This window comes from Ursus americanus, chromosome 19 (genome assembly GCF_024610735.1).
Source record: "Ursus americanus isolate L20-20 chromosome 19, mUrsAme1.1.p, whole genome shotgun sequence".
Classification (NCBI taxonomy): Eukaryota; Metazoa; Chordata; class Mammalia; order Carnivora; family Ursidae; genus Ursus; species Ursus americanus.
Genome location: NC_142145.1, coordinates 60,174,515 through 60,188,992, shown reverse-complemented (window position 1 = coordinate 60,188,992; position 14,478 = coordinate 60,174,515).

Below are 14,478 nucleotides of genomic sequence, written 5' to 3'. Positions count from 1 at the left end.
CTCGGTTTTAACTCATGATACCAAAAGAACAGTGATGATCTTAGGGCTCAGACCGTCCATGGGACCAGTTATTTCTTACAAATAAGCATATGGCACATCCTTTACCTTGCCACAACAAATTAAGATAGAGTTTGCACATCAAGAAATATTTTTCATTTGAACCCGTTTCTGCCAAATATGTCTCAGTACTATGTCCTCAGCACTTGGGAGGATGTCTGCACGTGGAGAAAGACTTTTTCGTGGGAAGCCGGCTTTTGTCAAACGGGTCCCAGTGCTGTGCTCCTCTCTTTTCACTCCTGCTGCCAGAAGCCCAGTGAGGATGGGAGGGCTTAGAACATGGCTGGGCACTGTGGTTTCTTCCAGAGTCGTGGATGGCATTTGCTTTACCTTGCCACAACCACTTGTGAGAGGGTCTGCACCTCAGGAAAACTGTTTCCGTGGGAAGCCGGCTTTTGGCCAAACGGGTCTAAGGGCCGTGGGCCTCGGGTGTCCCTCCGGCTCCCCAAAGCACAGGGACGAGGTGAGGGGCTTAGACCATGCCTGGGCCATGTTGTCTCTTCCACCTTGGTGTGTGGCATTTTGTTGACCTGGCTACCCCCACTTGGGATAGGTTTTCCACAGCAAGAGCATATTGTTCGTCGGAAGCCGTTTGGGCCCCAGGGGTCTCCGGGCTGTGTTCGTTGGGGTTGAACTCCTGCTAGCAAAACCGCCGGGATGAGGGAAAGGGTCAGACTGTGCCTGGGCCCTGTGGTCTCTTCCAGGTCAGTGTATGGCATTTCCTTCACCTTGCCACAGACACTGGGGAGCATGTCTGCACGTGGAGAAGGACTTCCTCGTGGAAGCCGGTTTCTGTCAAAGCGTCCCAGTGCTGTCCTCCTCTCTTTTCACTCCTGCTGCTAGAAGCCCAGGGAGGAGGGGAGGGCTTAGAACATGGCTGGGCACTGGGGTTTCTTCCAGAGAAGGAGATGGCATTTTTTTCCCTTGCCACCACCCCTTGGGATAGGGTCTGCACCTCAGGAAAGCTGTTTCCGTGGGAAGCCGGCTTTTTGCAAAGGGTTCTCAGGGCCGTGGGCCTCGGCTGTACCTCCGGCTCTCCAAAGCACAGGGACGAGGTGAGGGGCTTAGACCATGCCTGGGCAATGTTGTTTCTTACACCTGGGTGTGTGGCATTTTATTGACCTGGCTACCCCCACTTGGGATAGGTTTTCCACAGCAAGAGCATATTGTTCCTCGGAAGCCGTTTGGGCCCCAGGGGGTCTCCGGGCTGTGTTCCTTGGGGTTGAACTCCTGCTAGCAAAACCGCCGGGATGAGGGAAGGGTTCAGACTGTGCCTGGGCCCTGTGGTCTCTTCCAGGTCAGTGTATGGCATTTCCTTCCCCTTGCCACAGGCACCTGGGAGCATGTCTGCACGTGGAGAAAGACTTTCCCGTGGGAAGCCGGTTTTTGTCAAACGGGTCCCAGTGCTCTGCTCCTCTCTTTTCACTCCTGCTCCCAGAAGCCCAGGGAGGATGGGAGGGCTTAGAACATGGCTGGGCACTGTGGTTTCTTCCAGAGAAGTGGAGGGCATTTGCTTTACCTTGCCACAACCACTTGTGAGAGGGTCTGCACCTCAGGAAAACTGTTTCCGTGGGAAGCCGGCTTTTTGCAAAGGGGTCTCAGGGCCGTGGGCCTCGGCTGTCCCTCCGGCTCCCCAAAGCACAGGGACGAGGTGAGGGGCTTAGACCTTGCCTGGGCCATGTTGTTTCTTCCACCTGGTTGTGTGGCATTTTGTTGACCTGGCTACCCCCACTTGGGATAGGTTTTCCACAGCAAGAGCATATTGTTTGTCGGAAGCCGTTTGGGCCCCAGGGGGTCTCCGGGCTGTGTTCCTTGGGGTTGAACTCCTGCTAGCAAAACCACTGGGATGAGGGAAGGGCTCAGACTGTGCCTGGGCCCTGTGGTCTCTTCCAGGTCAGTGCATGGCATTTCCTTCACCTTGCCACAGGCACTGGGGAGCATGTCTGCCCGTGGTGAAGGACTTCCTCGTGGGAAGACGGTTTCTGTCAAACGGGTCCCAGTGCTGTGCTCCTCTCTTTTCACACCTGCTGCCAGAAGCCCAGGGAGGAGGGGAGGGCTTAGAACATGGCTGGGCACTGGGGTTTCTTCCAGAGAAGGAGATGGCATTTTTTTCCCTTGCTACCACCCCTTGGGATAGGGTCTGCACCTCAGGAACGTTTTTCCGTGGTAGGAAGGCTTTCTGCCCAACGCGCCTCAGGGCCGTGTGCCTCGGGGTTCCCTCCGGCTCCCCAAAGCACAGAGATGAGGTAGGGGCTTAGACCATGCTTGGGCCATGTTGTCTCTTCCACCTTGGTGTGTGGCATTTTGTTGACCTGGCTACACCCACTTGGGATAGGTTTTCCACAGCAAGAGCATATTGTTCGTCGGAAGCCGTTTGGGCCCCTGCGGGTCTCCGGGCTGTTTTTGTTGGGGTTGAACTCCTGCTAGCAAAACCGCCGGGATGAGGGAAAGGCTCAGACTGTGCCTGGGCCCTGTGGCCTCTTCCAGGTCAGTGTATGGCATTTCCTTCACCTTGCCACAGGCACTGGGGAGCATGCGTGCACGTGGTGAAGGACTTCCTCGTGGGAAGCCGGTTTCTGTCAAAGGGTCCCAGTGCTGTGTTCCTCTCTTTTCACTCCTGCTGCCAGAAGCCCAGGGAGGAGGGGAGGGCTTAGAACATGGCTGGGCACTGTGGTTTCTTCCAGAGAAGTGGATGGCATTTCTTTACCTTGCCACAACCACTTGTGAGAGGGTCTGCACCTCAGGAAAACTGTTTCCGTGGGAAGCCAGCTTTTGGCCAAACGGGTCTCAGGCCCGTGGGCCTCGGGTGTCCCTCCGGCTCCCCAAAGCACAGGGACGAGGTGAGGGGCTTAGACCATGCCTGGGCAATGTTGTTTCTTACCCCTGGGTGTGTGGTATTTTGTTTACCTGGCTACCCCCACTGGGATAGGTTTTCCACAGCAAGAGCATACTGGTCATCGGAAGCCGTTTTTGCCCCAGGGTTCTCCGGGCTGTGTTCGTTGGGGTTGACCTTCTGCTAGCAAAACCGCCGGGATGAGGGAAGAGCTGACGGTGCCTGGGCACTGTGGTCTCTTACCTGACCCGTACCCTAACTGGAACCCAAACCCTATACCCTGACCCAGACACTTAGCCTGATCCTGACGATTACCCTGACCCTAACCCTAACCCTAACCCTAACCAGAACCCTAGCCCTAACCCGAACCCTAACACTAATCCTAACCCTAATCTGAAAACAAACCCTAACCCTAACCCTACCACGAAAACTAATCCTAACCCTAAACCTAACCCTAAGCGTAACGTGAACCCTAACCCTAACCCTAACCCTAAACCAAACCCTTACCCTAACCCTAACCCTAACCCTAACGCTAACCCGAAACCTAACCATAAACCTAACCCTAACCTTAACCCGAAACCGAACCCTAACCCGAACCCTAACCCTATACCGAATCCTAACCCGAACCCTAACCCTAACCCTAACCCTAACCCTAACCCCTAACCTGACCCCAAACTCGAACCCCTAACCCTAACCCTAACCCTAAACCTAACCCTAACCCGAACCCTAACCCGAACACCAATTCTAACCCTAACCCTAACCCTAACCCTAACCCTAACCCTCAGCCTAACCCGAACCCTAACACTAACCATAACCCTAACCCTAAACCTCAGCCTAACTCTAACCCTACCCGAACCCTAACCCTAAAACGAACCCTAACCGTAAAACTAACCCTAACCTGAAGCCGAACCCTAACCCTAACCCTACCCGAACCCTAACCCTAAACCAAACCCTAAACCTAACCCTAACCCTACCCGAACCCTAACCCTAAACCAAACCCTAACCCTAAACCTAACCCGAACCCTAACCCTAACCCTCACCCGAATCCTACCCCAAACCCTAACCCTAACCCTAACCCTAACATGAACAGAAACCCGAAACCTAACCCCAACCCTAACCCTAACACGAACACTAAACCTAACCCTAACCCTAACCATAACGTGAACCCTAACCCTAACCCTAACCCTAACCCGAACCCTAACCCTAACCCGAACCCTCACCCTAACCCGAACTCTAACCCTAACCATAACCCCAACCCGAAACCTAACCCTAACAGTAACCCTAACCCGAAACGTAACCCTAACCCGAACACTAACCCTAACCCTAATCCTCACCCTAACCCTAACCCTAACCCTAACCCTAACCCTAATCCTATACCAAACCCTAACCCTAAACCTAACCCTAACTCTAACCTGAACCGTAACCATAACCCTAACCCTAACCTTAACCCGAAACCGAACGCTAACCGAAACCTGACCCGAACCAGAACACTAAACCTGACGCGAATTTGAACCCAAAACCTAACCCGAACAGGAACCCCGAACCCGAACCCCTAACCCTAACCCTAACCCTAACCCTACAAGAACCCTAACCCTAACCCTAAAACTAACCCGAACCCTGGCCCTAACTCAAACCCTAACCCGAACCCTAACCCTAACCCTAACTCAAACCCTAACCCGAACCCTAACCCTAACCCGAACCCGAACCCTTCCCTAACCCTAACCCATACCCGAACCCTAACCCTAACCCTCCCCGAACCCTAACCCTAACCCAAACCCTAACCCTAACCCGAACCCTAACCGTAACCCTAACCCTAACCCGTACCCTCACCCTAACCCTAATCCCTAAACACTGACCTTGACCCTAACCCTAACCCTGACACTGACCCTGACCCTAACCCTAACCCGAACCCTGACCGGAACCTGAAGCCTAACCCTGACGCGAACCTGAACCCGAACCCAAACCCCGAACCTGAACCCAAAACCAAACCCCTAACCCTAAGCCTAACCCTAACCCGAACCCTTACATGAACCCAAACCCTAATGCGAACCCTCACCCGAACCCTAACCCGAACCCTATCCCTAAACCGAACCCGAACCTGACCCGAACCCTAATCACGAAACCTAACCCTGACGCTGACCATGACCCTGACCCTAACCCTCACCCTAAACCCTCAAACCTGACCCTGAACCTAACCTTAAACCTGACCCTGACCCTGACCCTAAACCCTAAACCCTGACACTCACCCTGACCCTCACCCTAACCCGAACCCTGACCCGAACCTGAACACTAACCCTGACGCGAACATCACCCCGAAACCTAACCCAAACCCTAACCCGAACCCTAACCCTAACCCTAACCGTAACCCTCACCCGAACCCTAACACGAACGCTAACCCTAACCCTGACTCTAACACTAACATTAAACTTAACCCTAACCCGAATCTGAGCCCTAACTCTAACCCTAACCTATCCGAACCCTAACCCTAACACAAACCCTAACCGTAACCCTAACCCGAACACTAACCCTAACCCTAACCCTAACCCTAACCCTAACCCTATCCGAACCCTAACCCTAACCCAAACCCTAACCGTAACCCTAACCCTAACCCGAACACTAACCCTAACCCTAACCCTAACCCTAACCCTAACCGTAACCCTAACCCTAACCCTAACCCTAACCCTAACCATAATCGGAACCCGAACACTAACCCTAACCCGAACCCTAACCCTAACCCTAACGTGAACCCGAACCCGAATCCAAAACCTAACCCTAACCCGAACCCTAACCCGAACTCTAACCCTAACCCTAACCCTAACCTAACCCTAACCCTAACCCGAACCCTAACCCTAACCCTAACCGTAACCCTAACCCGATCGCTAACCCTAAACCGAATCGTAACCCTAACCCTAACCGTAACCCTAACCCTAACCCGAACACTAACCCTAACCCTAACCCTAACCCTAACCCTAACCGTAACCCTAACCCTAACCCTAACCCTAACCCTAACCATAATCGGAACCCGAACACTAACTCTAACCCGAACCCTAACCCTAACCCTAACGTGAACCCGAACCCGAATCCAAAACCTAATCCTAACCCGAACCCTAACCCGAACTCTAACCCTAACCCTAACCCTAACCCTAACCTAACCCTAACCCTAACCCGAACCCTAACCCTAACCCTAACCGTAACCCTAACCCGATCGCTAACCCTAAACCGAATCGTAACCCTAACCCTAACCGTAACCCTAACCCTAACCCTAACCATAACCCGAACCCGAAACCTAACCCTAACCCTAACCCTAACCCTAACGCTACCCGAACCCTAACCCTAAACCAAACCCTAACCCTAAGCCTAACCCTAACCCTAACCCTAACCCTAACTCAAACCCTAACCCGAACCCTAACCCGAACCCTAACCCTAACCCTAACCCTAACTTAACCCTAACCCGAACCCGAACGCTAACCCTAACCCTAACCCTAACCCGTACCCTAACCCGAACCCGAACCCTTACCCGAACCCTAACCCTAAACTGAACCGTAACCCTAACCCGAACCCTAGTCCTAAACCGAACGCTAACCCTAACCTGAACCCTAAAAGGACCCTAAACCTAACCCTAACCCTCAGCCTAACCCGAATCCGAATTCTAACCCTAACTTAACCCTTACCCTAACCCTAACCCGAACACTAACCCTGACGTGAACTTGAACCCGAACCCTAAACTTAAACCAAACCCTAACCCTAACACTAACCCTCAGCCTAACCCGAACCCTAACCCTAACCATAACCCTAACCCTAAACCTCAGCCTAACCCTAACCCTAAACCTAACCCTAACACGAACACAAACCCTAACCCTAAGCCTAAACCGAATCCGAACCCTAACCCTAACCCTAACCCTAACCCTAACCCTAATCCTAACCCTGAACCTAACCCTAACCCCAAACCCCAAAACCTGACCCTGACCCTAACCCTAACCATGACCCTCACCCTAAACCTAACGCTGACCCTGACACTGACCCTAATCCCTAAACCCTGACCCTGATCCTAACCCTAACCCGAACCCTAACCCTAACCAGAACCCTAACCCTAAGCTGAAACCTAACCCTAACCCTAACCCTAACCCTAACCCGAACCCTAACCATAACCCGTACCGTAACCCGAACCCGAACCCGAACCCTTACCCGAAACCTAACCCTAAGCCGAACCCTAACCCGAACACTAACCCTAACCCCATCCCTAACCCGAACCGGAACCCGACGCGAACTGTCAACCGAACACGAACCCTAACCCTGACACTGACCCTGACCCTGATCCTGACCATGACCCTGACCCTAATCCTAACCCTAAACCCTAATACCTGACCCTGACCCCAAACCTAACCCTGACCCTGACCCTGACTCTAAACCCTAACCCCTGACCCTGACCCGGACCCTACCCTAACCCGAACCCTGACTGGAACCCGAACCATAACCCTGACATGAATCTGAACCCGAACCCTAACTCTAACCCGAACCCGAATCCCTAACACGAACCCAAACCCGAACCCCTAACCCGAACCCTAACCCTAACCCGAACCCTAGCCCTAACCCAAACCCTAACCCGAACCCGAATCCTAACCAGAACTCTAACCCTAACCCTAACCATACCCGAAATATAACCTAAACCTAACCCTAACCCGAACCCTAACCCTAACCCGTACCCTAACACGAACCCTAACCCAAAACCCAGCCCTAACAGTAACCCTAACCCTAACCCTCTCCTAATCCTAACCCTTACCCTAACCCTTACTCGAACCCGAACCTGAAACGTAACCCGAACCCTAAACCTAACACTAACCCTAACCCTCAGCCTAACACGAACCTGAACCCGAATCCTAACCGTAACCCTACTCGAAACAGAACCCTAACCCAAACCCTAACCCTAAACCGAACCATAACCCTAACCAGAACCCTAGCCCTAACCCGAACCCTAACCTGAATCCTAACCCTAACACGAAACCTAACCCTAACCCTAACCCGAACCCTAACCTTAACATGAACCTGAACCCGAAACCTAACCCTAACACTAACCCTAACACGAAAACTAACCCTAACCCTAAACCTAACCCTAACGTGAACCCTAACCCTAACCCAACCCTAAACCAAACCCTAAACCTAACCCTAACCCTAACGCTAACGCGAACCCTAACCATAACCCTAACCCTAACCTTAACCCGAAACCGAACCCTAACCCGAACCCTAACCCTAACCCGAACCCTAACCCGAACCATAACCCTAAACCTAACCCTAAACCTGACCCTGACCCTTACCCTGACCCTAAACCCTAAACCCTGACCCTGACCCTGACCCTAACCCTAAACCGAACCCTGACCCGATCCTGAACACTAACCGTGATGCGAACTTGAACCCGAACCTGAACGCGAACCCCTAACCTGACCCCAAACCCGAACCCCTAACCCTAACCCTAACCCGAAACCTAACCCTAACCCGAACCCTAACCCGAACACCAATTCTAACCCTAACACTAACCCTAACCCTAACCGAAAACGAACCCGAACCCGAACCATAACCCAAACGCGAACCCTAACCCTAACCCGAACCCGAACCCTATCCCTAACCCTAAACTTAAACCCTAAAACCTCACCGTGACCCAAACACTAACCCTGATCCTGACCATGAACCTGACCCTGACCCTAGACCCTAAACCCTGACGCTGACCCTGACCCTAACCCAAACCCAAAACCTGACCTGAACCCTAACCCTAACCCTAACCCTACCCGAACCCTAACCCTAAAACAAACCCTAACCGTAAACCTAACCCTAACCTGAAGCCGAACCCTAACCCTAACCCTACCCGAACCCTAACCCTAAACCAAACCCTAAACCTAACCCTAACCCTACCCGAACCCTAACCCTAAACCAAACCCTAACCCTAAACCTAACCCGAACCCTAACCATAACCCTCACCCGAATCCTAACATAAACCCTAACCCTAACCCTAACCCTAACATGAACAGAAACCCGAAACCTAACCCTAACCCAAACCCTAACACGAACACTAAACCTAACCCTAACCCTAACCATAACGTGAACCCTAATCCTAACCCTAACCCTAACCCGAACCCTAACCCTAACCCTATCCCTAACCGGAAACCTAACCCTAACCCTAACCCTAACCCTAACCCTAACCTGAACCCGAACCCCTAACCCTAACCCTAACCCTAACCCTACAAGAACCCTAACCCTAACCCTAAAACTAACCCGAACCCTGGCCCTAACTCAAACCCTAACCCGAACCCTAACCCTAACCCTAACCCTAACTCAAACCCTAACCCGAACCCTAACCCTAACCCGAACCCGAACCCTTCCCTAACCCTAACCCATACCCGAACCCTAAACCTAACCCTACCCGAACCCTAACCCTAACCCAAACCCTAACCCTAACCTGAACCCTAACCGTAACCCTAACCCTAACCCGTACCCTCACCCTAACCCTAATCCCTAAACACTGACCTTGACCCTAACCCTAACCCTGACACTGACCCTGACCCTAACCCTAACCCGAACCCTGACCGGAACCTGACGCCTAACCCTGATGAGAACCTGAACCCGAACCCAAACCCCGAACCTGAACCCGAAACCAAACCCCTAACCCTAAGCCTAACCCTAACCCGAACCCTTACATGAACCCAAACCCTAATGCGAACCCTCACCTGAACCCTAACCCGAACCCTATCCCTAAACCGAACCCGAACCTGACAAGAACCCTAATCACGAAACCTAACCCTGACCCTGACCATGACCCTGACCCTAACCCTCACCCTAAACACTTAAACCTGACCCTGAACCTAACCTTAAACCTGACCCTGACCCTGACCCTAAACCCTAAACCCTGACATTGACCCTGACCCTCACCCTAACCCGAACCCTGACCCTAACCCTAACCCTAACCCTAACCCAAACCCTAACCGTAACCCTAACCCGAACACTAACCCTAACCCTAACCCTAACCCTAACCCTATCCGAACCCTAACCCTAACCCAAGCCCTAACCGTAACCCTAACCCCAACCCGAACACTAACCCTAACCCTAACCCTAACCCTAACCCTAACCATAATCGGAACCCGAACACTAACCCTAACCCGAACCCTAACTCTAACCCTAACGTGAACCCGAACCCGAATCCAAAACCTAACCCTAACCCGAACCCTAACCCGAACTCTAACCCTAACCCTAACCCTAACCCTAACCTAACCCTAACCCTAACCCGAACCCTAACCCTAACCCTAACCGTAATCCTAACCCGAACGCTAACCCTAAACCGAATCGTAACCCTAACCCTAACCGTAACCCTAACCCTAACCCTAACCATAACCCGAACCCGAAACCTAACCCTAACCCTAACCCTAACCCTAACGCTACCCGAACCCTAACCCTAAACCAAACCCTAACCCTAAGCCTAACCCTAACCCTAACCCTAACCCTAACTCAAACCCTAACCCGAACCCTAACCCGAACCCTAACCCTAACCCTAACCCTAACTTAACCCTAACCCGAACCCGAACGCTAACCCTAACCCTAACCCTAACCCGTACCCTAACCCGAACCCGAACCCTTACCCGAACCCTAACCCTAAACTGAACCGTAACCCTAACCCGAACCCTAGTCCTAAACCGAACGCTAACCCTAACGTGAACCCTAAAAGGACCCTAAACCTAACCCTGACCCTCAGCCTAACCCGAATCCGAATTCTAACCCTAACTTAACCCTTACCCTAACCCTAACCCGAACACTAACCCTGGGTGAACTTGAACCTGAACCCTAACCTTAAACCAAACCCTAACCCTAACACTAACCCTCAGCCTAACCCGAACCCTAACCCTAACCAGAAACCTAACCCTAAACCTCAGCCTAACCCTAACCCTAAACCTAACCCTAACCCGAACACAAACCCTAACCCTAAGCCTAAACCGAATCCGAACCCTAACCCTAACCCTAACCCTAATCCTAACCCTGAACCTAACCCTAACCCCAAACCCTAAAACCTGACCCTGACCCTAACCCTAACCATGACCCTCACCCTAAACCTAACGCTGACCCTGACACTGACCCTAATCCCTAAACCCTGACCCTGATCCTAACCCTAACCCGAACCCTAACCCTAACCAGAACCCTAACCCTAAGCTGAAACCTAACCCTAACCCGAACCCTAACCGTAACCCTAACCCTAAAACTAACCTGACCCTAACCCTAACCCTAACCCGAACCCTAACCATAACCCGTACCGTAACCCGAACCCGAACCCGAACCCTTACCCGAAACCTAACCCTAAGCCGAACCCAAACCCGAATACTAACCCTAACCCCATCCCTAACCCGAACCGGAACCCGACGCGAACTGTCAACCGAACACGAACCCTAACCCTAACCCTGACACTGACCCTGACCCTGATCCTGACCATGACCCTGACCCTAATCCTAACCCTAAACCCTAATACCTGACCCTCACCCCAAACCAAACCCTGACCCTGACCCTGACTCTAAACCCTAAACCCTGACCCTGACCCTGACCCTACCCTAACCCGAACCCTGACCGGAACCCTAACCCTAACCCTGACATGAATCTGAACCCGAACCCTAACCCTAACCCGAACCCGAATCCCTAACACGAACCCAAACCCGAACCCCTAACCCGAACCCTAACCCGAACCCGAACCCTAGCCCTAACCCGAACCCGAAACCTAACCAGAACTCTAACCCTAACCCTAACCATACCCGAAATATAACCCTAAACCTAACCCTAACCCGAACCCTAACCCTAACCCGTACCCTAACACGAACCCTAACCCAAAACCTAACCCTAACAGTAACCCTAACCCTAACCCTCTCCTAATCCTAACCCTTACCCTAACCCTTACTTGAACCCGAACCTGAAACGTAACCCGAACCCTAAACCTAACACTAACCCTAACCCTCAGCCTAACACGAACCTGAACCCGAATCCTAACCGTAACCCTACTCGAAACAGAACCCTAACCCAAACCCTAACCCTAAACCGAACCATAACCCTAACCAGAACCCTAGCCCTAACCCGAACCCTAACCTTAATCCAAACCCTAACACGAAACCTAACCCTAACCCTAACCCGAACCCTAACCTTAACATGAACCTGAACCCGAAACCTAACCCTAACCCTAACCCTAACACGAAAACTAACCCTAACCCTAACCCTAACCCTAACCCTAACCTGAAGCCGAACCCTAACCCTAACCCTACCCGAACCCTAACCCTAAACCAAACCCTAAACCTAACCCTAACCCTACCCGAACCCTAACCCTAAACCAAACCCTAACCCTAAACCTAACCCGAACCCTAACCCTAACCCTCAACCGAATCCTACCCCAAACCCTAACCCTAACCCTAACCCTAACATGAACAGAAACCCGAAACCTAACCCTAACCCAAACCCTAACACGAACACTAAACCTAACCCTAACCCTAACCATAACGTGAACCCTAACCCTAACCCTAACCCTAACCCGAACCCTAACCCTAACCCGAACCCTCACCCTAACCCGAACTCTAACCCTAACCATAATCGGAACCCGAACACTAACCCTAACCCGAACCCTAACCCTAACGTGAACCCGAACCCGAATCCAAAACCTAACCCTAACCCGAACCCTAACCCGAACTCTAACCCTAACCCTAACCCTAACCCTAACCCTAACCTAACCCTAACCCTAACCCGAACCCTAACCCTAACCCTAACCGTAACCCTAACCCGAACGCTAACCCTAAACCGAATCGTAACCGTAACCCTAACCCTAACCCTAACCATAACCCGAACCCTAAACCAAACCCTAACCCTAAGCCTAACCCTAACCCTAACCCTAACCCTAACTCAAACCCTAACCCGAACCCTAACCCGAACCCTAACCCTAACCCTAACCCTAACTTAACCCTAACCCGAACCCGAACGCTAACCCTAACCCTAACCCTAACCCGTACCCTAACCCGAACCCGAACCCTTACCCGAACCCTAACCCTAAACTGAACCGTAACCCTAACCCGAACCCTAGTCCTAAACCGAACGCTAACCCTAACCTGAACCCTAAAAGGACCCTAAACCTACCCTAACCCTCAGCCTAACCCAAATCCGAATTCTAACCCTAACTTAACCCTTACCCTAACCCTAACCTGAACACTAACCCTGACGTGAACTTGAACCCGAACCCTAACCTTAAACCAAACCCTAACCCTAACACTAACCCTCAGCCTAACCCGAACCCTAACCCTAACCATAACCCTAACCCTAAACCTCAGCCTAACCCTAACCCTAAACCTAACCCTAACCCGAACACAAACCCTAACCCTAAGCCTAAACCGATTCCGAACCCTAACCCTAACCCTAACCCTAACCCTAATCCTAACCCTGAACCTAACCCTAACCCCAAACCCTAAAACCTGACCCTGACCCTAACCCTAACCATGACCCTCACCCTAAACCTAACGCTGACCCTGACACTGACCCTAATCCCTAAACCCTGACCCTGATCCTAACCCTAACCCGAACCCTAACCCTAACCAGAACCCTAACCCTAAGCTGAAACCTAACCCTAACCCGAACCCTAACCGTAACCCTAACCCTAACCCTAACCCTAAAACTAACCTGACCCTAACCCTAACCCTAACCCGAACCCTAACCATAACCCGTACCGTAACCCGAACCCGAACCCGAACCCTTACCCGAAACCTAACCCTAAGCCGAACCCTAACCCGAATACTAACCCTAACCCCATCCCTAACCCGAACCGGAACCCGACGCGAACTGTCAACCGAACACGAACCCTAACCCTAACCCTGACACTGACCCTGACCCTGATCCTGACCATGACCCTGACCCTAATCCTAACCCTAAACCCTAATACCTGACCCTCACCCCAAACCAAACCCTGACCCTGACCCTGACTCTAAACCCTAAACCCTGACCCTGACCCTGACCCTACCCTAACCCGAACCCTGACCGGAACCCGAACCCTAACCCTGACATGAATCTGAACCCGAACCCTAACCCTAACCCTAACCCTAACCCTAACCCGAACCCTAACCATAACCCGTACCGTAACCCGAACCCGAACCCGAACCCTTACCCGAAACCTAACCCTAAGCCGAACCCTAACCCGAACACTAACCCTAACCCCATCCCTAACCCGAACCGGAACCCGACGCGAACTCTCAACCGAACACGAACCCGAACCATGACACTGACCGTGACCCTGATCCTGACCATGACCCTGACCCTAATCCTAACCCTAAACCCTAATACCTGACCCTGACCCCAAACCTAACCCTGACCCTGACCCTGACTCTAAACCCTAAACCCTGACCCTGACCCTGACCCTACCCTAACCCGAACCCTGACCGGAACCCGAACCCTAACCCTGACATGAATCTGAACCCGAACCCTAACCCTAACCCGAACCCGAATCCCTAACACGAACCCAAACCCGAACCCCTAACCCGAACCCTAACCCTAACCCGAACCCTAGCCCTAACCCGAACCCTAACCCGAACCCGAATCCT